The sequence below is a fragment of the Dipodomys merriami genome, unplaced genomic scaffold (assembly GCF_024711535.1).
Source record: "Dipodomys merriami isolate MVZ:Mamm:240054 unplaced genomic scaffold, mDipMer1.0.p SCAF_240, whole genome shotgun sequence".
Lineage (NCBI taxonomy): Eukaryota > Metazoa > Chordata > Mammalia > Rodentia > Heteromyidae > Dipodomys > Dipodomys merriami.
Genome location: NW_027203827.1, coordinates 996,295 through 1,009,464, shown reverse-complemented (window position 1 = coordinate 1,009,464; position 13,170 = coordinate 996,295).

The following is a 13,170-nucleotide window of genomic DNA, read 5'->3' as shown; positions in this document are numbered from 1 at the left end:
TGAGCACTCTACCACTTTAGCTCCAGCAACACTTCTGGGATTCTGGTGGTTAATTGAAGAAAAGGGTTTCATGGACTTTCCTGACCAGGCTGGTTTTGAACCACAATCCTCTAGTCTCAATCTCCTGAGTAGCTAGCATTACAGGGGTGAACCATCAGCACCTGGGTCATATTTGCATTTATGTGCACTTAATGACACTATGTAGACAAAGTATGGAAATTTGAACCAAATGATGACATTGCACCTTTTCAGAAAAATTGAGGTAGCAATAAATATGTCCTCCTTTTCCATGTTGTTACATTAATGACTCATGGGACCCTTACATTAGCATCCTCTGCCATCTGTATAGGTGTATTTAGTATCAGGAAATGTTCATAGAGAAAAATAGAAAGACTGAGATTTTTAGAAAGCAAAGGAGATTGAGTAGGAAAGAACAGCACAGAAGGAGATACATTTATCACACAGATATTAAGAACTAGCCTAGGAGATTTAGTCTACTAAAGGCAATGAGGAATAAGCTTAGTTGATAACTAGTTCTTCAATAACCAAAAATGGTTCTCAAGAACAGTTTCTGGTACACCTTAGTTACTATCATTTATTCCTTCCATCGAGTTATTCCGTCTATTCTGTCACAACTGTTAATTAGCCTCTGCGTTTTTGGTACCATGATTGACCAAAAAGATTTCCAAATGTCATTAGACTATCCTTCTCTCTGTGATTAGCAGTGACCACACAAAATCCTGGCATCAGTTGCTTTGACCTAATGACCAAAACTTTTTTTTCAAAAGAGTATGCTCTTATAAGTAAAGTACATGAATAAGGGACTATTGTTCAGGTATCAGTATGGAAGGAGCAATTATATATTCAAAGTATGGTTTCATTTTGCATTTGCTAACTAAATGGTTTCTTTTTAATTGTGAAAATACTGTACAGAGGAATTACAATTACATGTGGGCAAGATAAGGAGTACATTTCTTATCAAGTATTGTTGCCTCCTCCTTTATTTCCCCTTCCTATCCCTTACCATCCCTCCCATCTCTACCGCCCCCCCCCCGCCAAAATTGTAAAGTTCATTTTCCAACATAACAACTTGTACTTCTCGTTATTACAATGGGTCCACCTGTATCCCTATTTAAACGATTTTTTTTCCATTCCCCTCCACAAATTATACCAACATTAAATACAGTGAAAGCAGGGGTTATATCATGTGGGGTGGGACATATAAAGCAATAAAGAAATCATCTTATAAATATATTAGAAACAGTCACATGAATGAAAAAATATTTGAATACTTTTTTTTATTGCCAGTCCAGGGGCTTAAACTCAGGGCTAGGAAATTATTCCTGAGCTTTTTTTTCTCAAGGCTAGCACTCTACCACTTGAGGCACAGCACCACTTCCACTGTTTTTCTGTTTATGTGGTACTAGGGAATTGAACCCAGGGTTTCATGCATGCTAGGCAATCACCGTACCATGAAACCACATTCCCAGAATCCTAAATGAATTTCTTAAGAAGGCATGACATTTTGATTCTGTAACTATGTATCATAATTTTGGCCAGGTGCTAGAAAATGATGTAGAAAACAATTCAATATGAGAAGTCCAGTAAGGCTGGATGGAAAATGAATAACCGTCATGGTCTAGGCAGGGTACAGAGGAGCTTATGTCATGGACTGTTTCAACAGTCTCAGCGAGACAGCTCCTGACCCACAGCCCACCTCCAGAATAAGAGGGCAACCATGGGTTCTAGCCACATGGAGACAATGGGCCACCTCCTCCAGCACACATTCAAGCAGTTCATGTGAGAAAGAGGGAGAAAGAAAGTGAGAAATACACTTAAGCCCTGTGCAGGTGGCTCATAACTCTAATCCCAACTACACAGGAGTCTGAGAAATGAGGATCATGGTTCATAGCCAGCCCAGGAAGGAAAGTCTGTGAGACTTTATCTTTATCTCCAAAGATCCACCAGAAAACTGAAAGTGGTGCTGTGGGCTCAAGTGGTGGAGCACTAGTCTTGAGCTGAGGAGCTCCTGAACAGCATCCAGACCTAGAGTTCAAGCCCCATGACTGACAAGAAGTGGATTTCTCACTACAAAAAGTGGACTGAATAGCACCCATTTAACTAGGGAGCATGGTACAGAAGTCAGGCCTAGCTTCCTGTGAACTTGAGGTCACAAGTAGGTCACCCAGCTTCTCCACGCTTTGTTTTCCCCAGTTGCAAAACTCAACACAGTGAAGGATACCCTTCCTCATGGAGATAGGGTAATGATGAAAGAGAGCCATGTTTTGTTTTATAATCCCACACTGGTTGCCCCATTAATAACAGGGGCCACCTGAACCCTTTCCAGGTATCTTCCTGTCATATGCTCACAGAATTGTCGAGAACATTACCTGAAGGCCACTCCCTCTGTGCCTAGCCATGTTTCAGAGATCTCTCTATATAAATCCCTTGTTTCCTCACAACTGTCCTGTGAAGAGACTGAGTTCCAATGATTGTGGCCCTTCCCAGAGCTTTATCTGTGGTCAAGAATTGGCTGACATGGACTAAGAGTTTGTGATATCCATCTAAACTGATGAATGAGCATGGCTCTACATGTCTACCATCCCAACTACAGAGGACCAGGACTGGTGGAGCATACATGTCACAGATAGGAAGACCGCCTGAGCTCAGCCCAGCCTGAGCATATATTGTTTGTTTCTCAGAAATGCACAAGACAGAAAGGTGGCTCCTCAGAACCAGGGAGAGGAAACAAGCAGGGGGTCATGGTGCTCTCAGAGGGGTTTCTGACCCGAGTTGGGAATGGTGTTGGGGCGGCCACTCACCTGTGCTTGCTGGGAGACGCTGTTGGCAGCTGATCCAGGTAGAGCGAACAGGGATGGCGGTGGCATGACAGACACATAGACCCAGAGCAGAGTACCAGGGGCAGGGACCAGGTCAGGGCCTTAGGCCCACTGAGATTTGAAATCCAGCACCACAGGAAGGGGGGGGAGGGGGGTGGGGCATGTCAATTTCCTACTATTCTCTAAAGTTACCTTGAGTCTCTTGCTCACCACTCATCCACCTCTACCTTTCTTAACTGCTGGTAGTGGTATACTAAAAGGTGCTACCAGGTATCATGGAATTTGGGCGTTGCCACCATTCTTGTATCCCATTGGTCAGAAAGAAACATGAAATAATGGGGGTGTGGCTAGAACCCTGTGATGCAATCAGCATGGGCAGGGTCAAGTTGACAGGGGCTCTCCCAGCCCTTTTCTCAGGGAACTCTGTCCCATTCAGTTGGGGACAAGAGGGAGACCACTTTAGCTGGATGGCTGCACAGATTGTTGTTTATGTCTGTTTGTTGCCAGTCGCGAACCTTGAACTCAGGATCTGGGCACAGTCTCTGAGCTGCTTTTGCTCAAGGCTGGCCCTCTACCACTGGAGGCACAGGGCTTCTGGCTTTGTTGGCACTGAAGTTGGACAGGGTCTCAAGGACTTTCCTCCTGAGGGTGACCTTGACCATGATCCTCCCATCACAGCCTTGTAAACGTCAAGGAGGAATGTTGAGAGCCATTGGTGCCTGCCTAATCATTGTTCTTTCTGATGTTCTTGGACAGAACAATGAGTTCCCTATTCTCAGATTTAAGTGGGGGGAGCTAGAACCCAAAGTTCGAATCCTGGGGCTGCCACCTCCAAATGGCAGGAGATACTAAGACACTCATTCATATCCATATGAATACAAATGGGATGGGATGTATGTCATGATTGAATGGGCAGTTCTTGAATGATTCTAGGATAAAATTATACATAATTATATTATAGGACACTAATCGATTTTATTTAATACTTTATTAAGCATTTAAACAATCACATTCATAAAATGGAGGAATAATGAAATACCTAAGAATTGGGCCTCACATACTATAAAGGTGCCATTTTTCTGCCAAGACTGGGATTTGAACTCATGGTCTCGGTAACACTGTTGTACTGTGTAGGAAGGGGAATCTGGCCTCCTTGAACTCAAGAAATTCAAGTCTGTTCCTTAGGCCTGAAATCGATCCCCACCTATTCATGTACAATTTAAATATATGATTTATATTTATATTTATATACATTCGTTGACTCCATATTGCATTCAGTGTATTTTTTGTTTTATTTATGTATTGACCATTTATTTTACTGATTAGTATGAGACATAGAACATTGGTTACATTGATTACATAGGATATAGGCCTGCATATGTATTCCACTTCATACCTGACACCAGGACATTCACAGAAAAGGAAAACGTGTCAGCATCAGCTTCTTACTCAAGAATTCATTGTTTGGGAGTGCTGGTATCTGAACTCATGGCCTACAGGGCCAAATTCATGAATGGTTGAGTGTGAACATGCCCTCCTGGGGCAAACTGAGCTGACAGGCTGTTCCCAGGACCTGAGATGGAGCCCAGGAGTTAACAAAATATGAACAGATTGACATGCAGATGACAGTATACTAATAAGTATATATCTTTATAGAGTGCCAGAGATGTCTATACGTTATTCAGTTATAAGACTACATTCCTACCAATTCTTGGGTATTTATTATGCGTCCATGTAATTAATGTTATTGTTTTTATCCTTACACTATTAATGGAATCAATCAGTGTCATGAAATTATTGTGTTCCTATAAATAATAATATTCTTTTAATGCTTCATAAATATTAAATAAAATCAATCAGACTCCTGAAAACACTCTGTCTAATTTTATAGGAGCATCATGATTAACTCATTCAACTGTGACATTGACAAAAATCCATTGTTATTCCTATGGATGGGAACCAGTTTCTTAGTATTTCCTGCCATTGGTTGGTCAGGTCTTATGTTGCCACGTGGGCCTATGGCTTCCCTAATAGTCCGCCAACCTTCAGCAATGCAAGGTGAAGTACCCTTTGCAACAGTGTCATTCACACCTAGGAGGGTCACCATGCAATGAAGAAAATGTAAAAAGGCCACATTTTTTCTGTGCATTGTTTTCCCTGAAAGGCCTGATCCCATCAGCAGCTGTAGGTCCAGTGGCTACATCCCAGCCTAAAGTGATCAAAGCTGAGGTAGAATTGCCACTACCTGAGTTCAAGCCCTGTGCTTGACAAAATTAAAAAAAAACATACAAATATACATGCATGCATGCATGCATACATACATACATACATACATAAAAATATTTAAAATATTATGAGGATCCGTGGCTTGTAATTCTTGCCATTTTTTCTACCAGGCCTGGGATTTGAACTCAGGGTCAGGGGAAATCTGCAGCACATTGGGGGATTGGAAGATCACCATGCTGGAAGACAAAAAAGAAAGGCCTGTTCCTAGGGCCTGAATTCAAAAATAATATTCGTATACATTTTAAAAACATGATTTATATTTACATGCAAATGTTTACTGTATGTTGTGGTTAGTGTATTCATTTTTTATGTTTTATTTATTTCTTATGCATTTGAGTGAGTATGATTACATATATAACATTTTTTGCATCCTATTACATAAGACATAGATTTGCTTATGTATTCTACATCATTCCTGAGGCCCAGGACTTTCATCGATAAGGAAAACAGTGGGACAATTGGGTTTTCCCAAAGGATTAAGTTTTTGCCAGTTCTGTGCCTTGAACTCAGGGTCTGACAGGCCCACTTCATGAAAGCGTAAATGTTAGCACACCAGTCTGATGCAAGTGAAGTTGGTGGGCACATTTGAGGACCTGAGATCAAGCCGAGGAATGGCCAATATATAAACAGATAGATGTTTAGATTGCAGTGTGTGTGTGTGTGTGTGTGTGTGTGTGCTTGTGTGTGTGTGTGTATTAACATATATGCATCTACATAGGTATACAGAGAGAGACAGACATTTATGTAGATTCTAGTGTATAACCCTATATAAAGAGTGATGTCTATATCTTATTTTCACATATTCTATTACTACCAATTATTTGGTCTAAAATTATGCCTCCATTAATTAATCATGGTAGGATACTTAATAAAGAATTAATCAATGATCTATATTTATTGCATACAATCTTATACTGGAATGACTATCTAATTAGTAATTCAGTTAGCACATTTCAAATATTCTATTAGTGTTCCTATAGATAGGAACAAGTTTCCTAAGATCTTCAGCCATGAGTAGGTGGCAGGCCTAGGATCGATCTCAGGGCCTAAGTATCTGGGTTGGACTGATGCTTCACTGACAGCCCCCCAGCCTTCATCCATGCAAGGTCACATACAATTTTCAAGCCAAGTCATTGAGCCCCAGGAGGGTCACAGTGCTAAGTAAACAAAAGCAAACTTGTTGTGTAAAATTACCTGGTTTTTCATCATCCCTTTTTGTTGGTTTGCTGTATTTTTGCCAGTGCTGGGAATTGAACTCGGGTCCTAGGATCCCTGGGTGGGTGTAAAAGCTGCATCCCAACCTAGGGATGTTTTAAGGCACAATAAATTGCTTCCTTGAGCAAAAGGTGATCAGGGAAAATGTCTAGACTCACAGTTCTAGCCTCAGGTCCTGCCACAAAAAAGAGCCAGTAACTCCATGTGTCTGTGTATATATGCATGTATTTGAATTGGTGAAGATCCAGAGTTGCTATGAAGAATGGCACCTAGCTAGGAAATTTGCTTTGAATAGAATGATTTCTTAGCACAGAGTGTGCATTCAAGACAGTGCATGTTCCGAGGCTCCCCACACTGTTCCCAGTTAACCTGAGGGGGTCTTCATACCCCAGGCTGCTGGAGGAAATCTGCCTCATTGTTGGAACAGGCAGACAATAAGCCTCACTCCTGTGCATCTGGGTAACAAACAATTCATCCAAGCCAATTAGTGGGAATGAGTGTGCCCAGGCTGTTAAGGTTAGGAGAAAAAGGCCTCTTTGAACCCCAAGCAATCTCTCTCCCCTGTGCTCTGTTTTGACTGGAAGCTTTCATTTGTGCCACCTGCCATGGCAGACCAAGTTCCCTACACTCATCCTGTCTTTGTTAGACTATGTTTCAGTGTTGAAACAAACTGCTACCATTAATTCAACAGTCCTTCTCATAGACAATTAGGGAGCTGAACAGAATGAAATGATTCATTATTGGCAACGGTGCCTCCGTGTGTGTGTGTATGTGTGTGTGTGTGTGCGCATGCACCATCCTGGTGATTGAACTATGGACCTAACCACTGTACCTGAGTTTCTCCTGTATAAGGACAGTATTCTTACCACACAGCCACTTCAGGATTTTTTGTAGGGATGTGGTACTGAGGATTCAAACCCAGGGTTTCACACACACAAAGCAGGCTACCCCTAAGAAACATTCCCAGCACTCCAATTCAGGTTTCTTTCTTTCTTTTCTTGTAAGTTGGAGGAGTTGAAGTCTGGGCCTGGATGCTGTCTCTGAGCTCTTCATCTCAGTCTAGCACACTACCACTTGAGCTACAATGCCCCATCAGGCTTTCTGGTGGTTTATTGGATATAACCATCTCAAGGAATTTCCTGCCAAGGCTGACTTCGGACCGTGATCAGGGATAGTTTTGAAATGAGATCCTCAGCTTCCTGAGCAGGCAGAATGATAGACCTCAGCTAAAGACATCTAAACCATGACACTTTGCTGCAAGTGGGTCCTTGGCTCAGCATGGTAGAACATTAGCCATGAGCCCAAGAAGAAAGTCAGCATCTATGCTCTGAGTTCAAGGTTCATGATGGAGTAACCTAAATCAAAACAATTGTCTGCAGGAGACAAATCACTGGAGTTTAGTACATACATAAATTTGGCCCTGCCTTTGGGACATATCTGAGCCTCAACTTTCTCATGTGCACATTCATCATACTTGTGTAGCTCTTATAAGGACCAGATGAAAGAATACAACTCGTGAAGGACTTAGCAAATAGCACCCTGTGAAGGACTCAGCACTCAGTACCCCATGGACAACCCAGAAATACTCAACACCCAGCACCCCAGGAAGGACTCATCACATAGCTATATCCCACAAACTGTCATTAGAATTAGAGTGCTTTCATCACTATCACCATTCTTTCAGATACACAGCACAAACCGCACAAGTTCACATCTAATGGTTTAGAGGGATGTTTTGTGGGGGGAAAGTCATCAGCCTCAGGGATTTCACTCATAGGTTAGAGGTACTGTCCTAAGATCTTTTCCTCAAGGCTAGATCTCTACCACTTTCAGGCACAGCTCAGAGTCTACCAGAATTTCTGCCAGGGCTGAGTTTTCAACCCCCAGTGTCTGATCTCACCCCCTGAGCAGCTAGGGGTGAGCCAGCAGTGTCTGGTTCCATGATGCTCTGCTGCAGCTATTGACCTCTGGCTAAGTCAGGTTACATGACAGCCGTCAGTTTCAGACTCCCAGCTTGCTCTGTGATGAGGTATTTGAAATCCTGGCTTTCTATAATTGCAGTCAGAACATTCTACATTCTACCTTGTTTTTAATTCCAGTATTGGGGCTTGAGTAAGGGCCTAGACACAGTCCCTAAGCTTTCATGCTCAAAGCCAGTGCTCAACTGCTTGACAGCACAATTTCCGGGTTTTCTGTGCATGTAATAGTGTGGAATTGAACCCAGGTATTCATACATCGAGGCGAGCATTCTACCACTGAGCTCCAAGAATGACAAGTGTAGAAATAGATATGTAGATTGTAACGTATATATATATATATATATATATATATATATATATATATATATGTATGAAACAAGACAGAGATGTCTGTATATTATTTAATTATATATATTATATTACTAACAATTATCAATAAATTATTCCTTCCTATATTGAAGTATTATGATTGAATACATAACAAAGTATCAATTGAAAATTATTCAATATAGTATAATTTTTGTGTATAATTTTATAATATAATCATACACTAATGTAATTGTTACTTTACAACATTCCATTCATAAGGATGTATATCGAAATGCATTTCTTAGGATATACTACCATACATAGGTGGGAGTAGTGGGCTTCACACTCCAGGCCTAGGTTTCTGCTTTGGGCTATGGCTTCCCATATAGCCTACCAAAATTCACCAGTGCAAGGTCACTTTCCGAGCCCTGCTTGCCATGCAAAGGAAAAAAAAAGTAAAACCGCCTCTGATACTTCCGAGTTTTAACCTTCTCCTTTTTTTCCCCCCTCTCTTTTCTTCTTCTTTTTTTTTTCTTGGTTTTGGGGTCAGAACTCTGAGTCTTGGTGCTGTCCCTCAACTCTTCAGTTCAAGGCTATCACTCTACCACTTGAGCCATAGCACTACTTCTGACTTATTTCTGCTTATGTGGTACTGAGGAATCGAATCCATGGCCTTATGCATGCAAGGCAAGGACTCTATTACTGAGCTACCTTCCCAGCACTTCTTCTTTTTTGCCAGTCCCAAGATTTGAATTTGGATCCTAGGATCTCAGGATGGACTGTGGTTCCAGAGGCTGTACCCCAGCCTAAGATGATCGAAGGTGAGGAAGAGTTACCACGAGCTGAGTTCAAGCCCCAGGCCTGGCCAAAAAAAAATAAGGCCCAGGCTTGGAATTTGCACCATATTTCTGGCTGGCCTGGGATTTGAACTCAGGGTCTGGGTAACTGTGGCACTGTGGGGGAGAGGAAGCACACCGTCATTGAAGACAAGAATTTCATCCCAGTTTCCAGGGCCCGAATTCAAGCCCCAACACTGAAAAAAATAATATTCATATATGAGATCTATTTACATACATGGGTTTACTCCATATGACATTTATTATCCTTTTTTTTAATTTTATTTAGTATTATTACATATATAACATTTATTTCATCTTATAACATTGATTTATTTGAATATGGATTATACCTCATACTGAGACCCAGGACTTTCATAGAGAAGGGAAAAAATGTGTAAAAATTGGCTTCTAACTCCACATACAAATTTTTGGCCATTCTGGGATTTGAACTCATAGCCCACAATGCCCAATTCATGAAAGGATCAGTTGTAGTACAAAAGCCTTTGGCAAACTGAGTTGCCAACCAGTTCTGAGGACCTGGGAACAAGCCATAGTAGTGGCTGATAGATAAAGATATAGGTTTAGATATAGATATGGATATAGATATAGATATAGGTAGATAAATAGATGTGCAGTTTACAATATATATATATAAGAGAGAGACAGTGTGAGGATATTAAATTATATATATTATGAATTATTATTAAATTATGCCTCCATTTAATGAAGTATCATTGTTGAATACTCATTAAAGCATTAATGTAAAAGTAGTCAGTATTCTTTACTTGGGAGAATTATACAAAATAGATAAAATGGAAGACATAATCCGATACTTTTTGTGTGGCCTTCTATAAAACAATCATGAACTAACTGCAAATTCAATTGTTACTTTTATAACATTCCATTAAACATTCACATGAATAGGAAAGACTTTCTCAAGATTTCCCTCCATTTGTAGGTGGCAGTCCTGGCATTGGAACTCCAGGCCTGGGCAGTTTACTTCAAAATGCAAACCATTAGAATGACACTGTAAAGATTCCAGTTTCTCACAATGGAAAAAAGAACAAGAAGAAAAGAAAGCCAGGTGTCATTTGTTCCTGCCTGTAATCCTAGCTCATCAGGAGTCTGGGAGGTAGAGAATGCCAGTTTGAATTCAGCCAGGACAGGAAAGTCCACAGCACTCTTATTTCTGAGAGACCAAAGGAATAAAAACTTGTCATGAGTGGGACTGTGGCTCAAGGAAAGAGCACTACCGTTGAGCAAAAAGAGCTCAGGGACAGTGCCTAGGCTCATAATACAACCCCTGCACCTGCCAAAAAAAAGCAAAATAAAAAACAAGTAACTCCATGTTTCCCCATGTATGTATGCATGTATTTCTATCGGTAAAAGTCCAGAGTCCCTATGATGAAAGGCATCCAGCTAGAATATTGCTTTGAATAGAATGATTTCATAGCACAGACCGTGCTTTCAAGACAGTGCATGTTCCAGGGCTCCCTTAACTGTTCCCAGTGTAGCCTGAAGTTTTCTGCACACCCCAGGGTGCTGGAGGAACTCTGCCTCATTGTTGGAACAGGCAGACCAAAGGCCTCACTCCAGTACAGCTGTGTAATAAACAACTCCATCCAGTCCAATTAGTGAGGAGGAGTGTGGGCAGGCTATAAAGGCCAGGAGAAAAAGGCCTCTTTATACCCCAAGCTATCTCTCTCCCCAGTGCTGTTTTGACAGGAAACCTTCATTTGTGCCACCTCCCTTAGCAGGCCAAGTTCCCTGCATTTATCGTGTCTTGGTTAGACTATGTTCCAGTGTTGAAATAACCTGCTACAATTATTTCAAGGTTCTTTTTGGCAGGAAACAAGGGAGCTGAACTTAATGAAGTGATTCATTATTGGCAATGGTGGCTTCCTTGGTTTCTGGAAGCTTGGGAAATCTAAGCACATGTGTAATATCACAATGCCCCCTGTCATTTAGGGCTGGTGATGCTCATCAAGTTTTGAAACCTTTGACCTCTCCTAGTTTGGCCCCGGATGACTAGGTTTTGGGGTTGAACACAGGACCTGGGTGCTGACCATGAGCTCATAATAGAAGCTGTGTTTTACCATTTGGTGTCACACCTTCAATTCTGGTATCTGTGTTTGTGTATGTGTATGTGTGTGTGTGTATCTGTGTATGTGTGTGTGTGTGTCTGTGTGCACATGTATGTGTGTGCATACACTTGTCCTGTAGCTTGAACTCAGGACCTGAACACTGGACCAGAGTTTCTCCGGTACAAGGATAGCATTCTATCACTTAAGCCACACAGTCACTTCAGGCTTTTTCTAGTATGTTGTACTAAGGAATCAAACCCAGGAATTCATACAGGCAAACCCAGGGATTCATACAGCACTCTACACCTAAGACACATTCCCAGCCCTCCACTTCAGGTTTCTTTCTTTCTTTTTTTTGGAAGCTGGAGGAATTTATGTCTAGGCCTGAGTGCTGTCCTTGAGTTCTTCAGCTAAAGCCAATGGCCCTACCACTTGAGCTACAGCACCCCTGGAGGTTTTTGGTAGTTCACTGGAGAGAGGCCTCTCAAGCAATTTCCTGCCCAGCCTGGCTTTGGACTGTGATCCTCAACTCTCAGGCTCCTGAGTAGCTAGGATGACAGGTGCAAGTCACCAGTACCCAGCTTCCAGTTCAAGTTTCTAAGTGCTGAAAATGAGATTATAGTCTCATGGGACCTTTTGTGTCTGGGATAGTTTGGAACCTAAATCATCATATCTCAGCTTCCTGGGTAGGCAGGATGACAGACCTCAGCTACAGATACCTAGACTGTAACACTGTGTTGCAAGGGGATCCTTGGCTCCACGTGGTAGAGGGCTAGCTATGAGCCCAACATGGACGGGTCAGGGGCTAGGCCCTGAGTTCAAGATTCATGACCGAGAAAAATAAACCCAAAAAATTGTCTGCAGGAGACAAAAAAAAGTTTTGGCCCTGACGTGGGGACATATCTGAGCCTCAAGTTTCTCTATAGCACAATTATCTGACTTGTGGAGCTATTACAAGGACCAGATGAAAGTAGGACTCAGCACACAAAACCTCATGAAGGACTCATCACATAGCTGTATCCCACACAATGTCATTAGAATTAGGGTGCTTTCATCAATATCACCATTCTTTCAGAAACACGTCATAAACCACACAAAGCTCACATCTAATGATTTAGAGGGTTTTTTGGGGGGGAGGTGGAGTCAGCCACGGGGATTTCATTGAAAGCCTGGTTACAGTCCTAAGATCTTTTGCTCAAGGCTAGAGCTCTACCACTTTGAGCCACAGCTCAGAGTTTCGCAGACTTCCTGCCAGGGCTGGGTTTTAAACTCACCAGTATCAGATCTCAGCCCCCAAGAATCTTGGATGACAGGGGTGAGCGAGCCAGCAGCATCTGCTTCTGTGCAGCTGGGTTGCAACGGTTTACCTCTGGCTAATTCAGGTGAGACAGCAACTGTCTGCACCACACTGCAGACTTGCTCTGTGATGAGGTATTTGCAGTGATATCCTTATATAGTTGCAGTCAGAACATTCTATCTTTTTTGGTGCCATTTCTGGGTCTTGAGTTAGAGTCTTGACACACAGTCTCTAAGCTTTCTTGCTCAGCTCGTGCTCAGCTGCTTGAGCAACAGCACGACTTCCAGATTTATCTATGCACACAGTAGTGAGGAATTGACC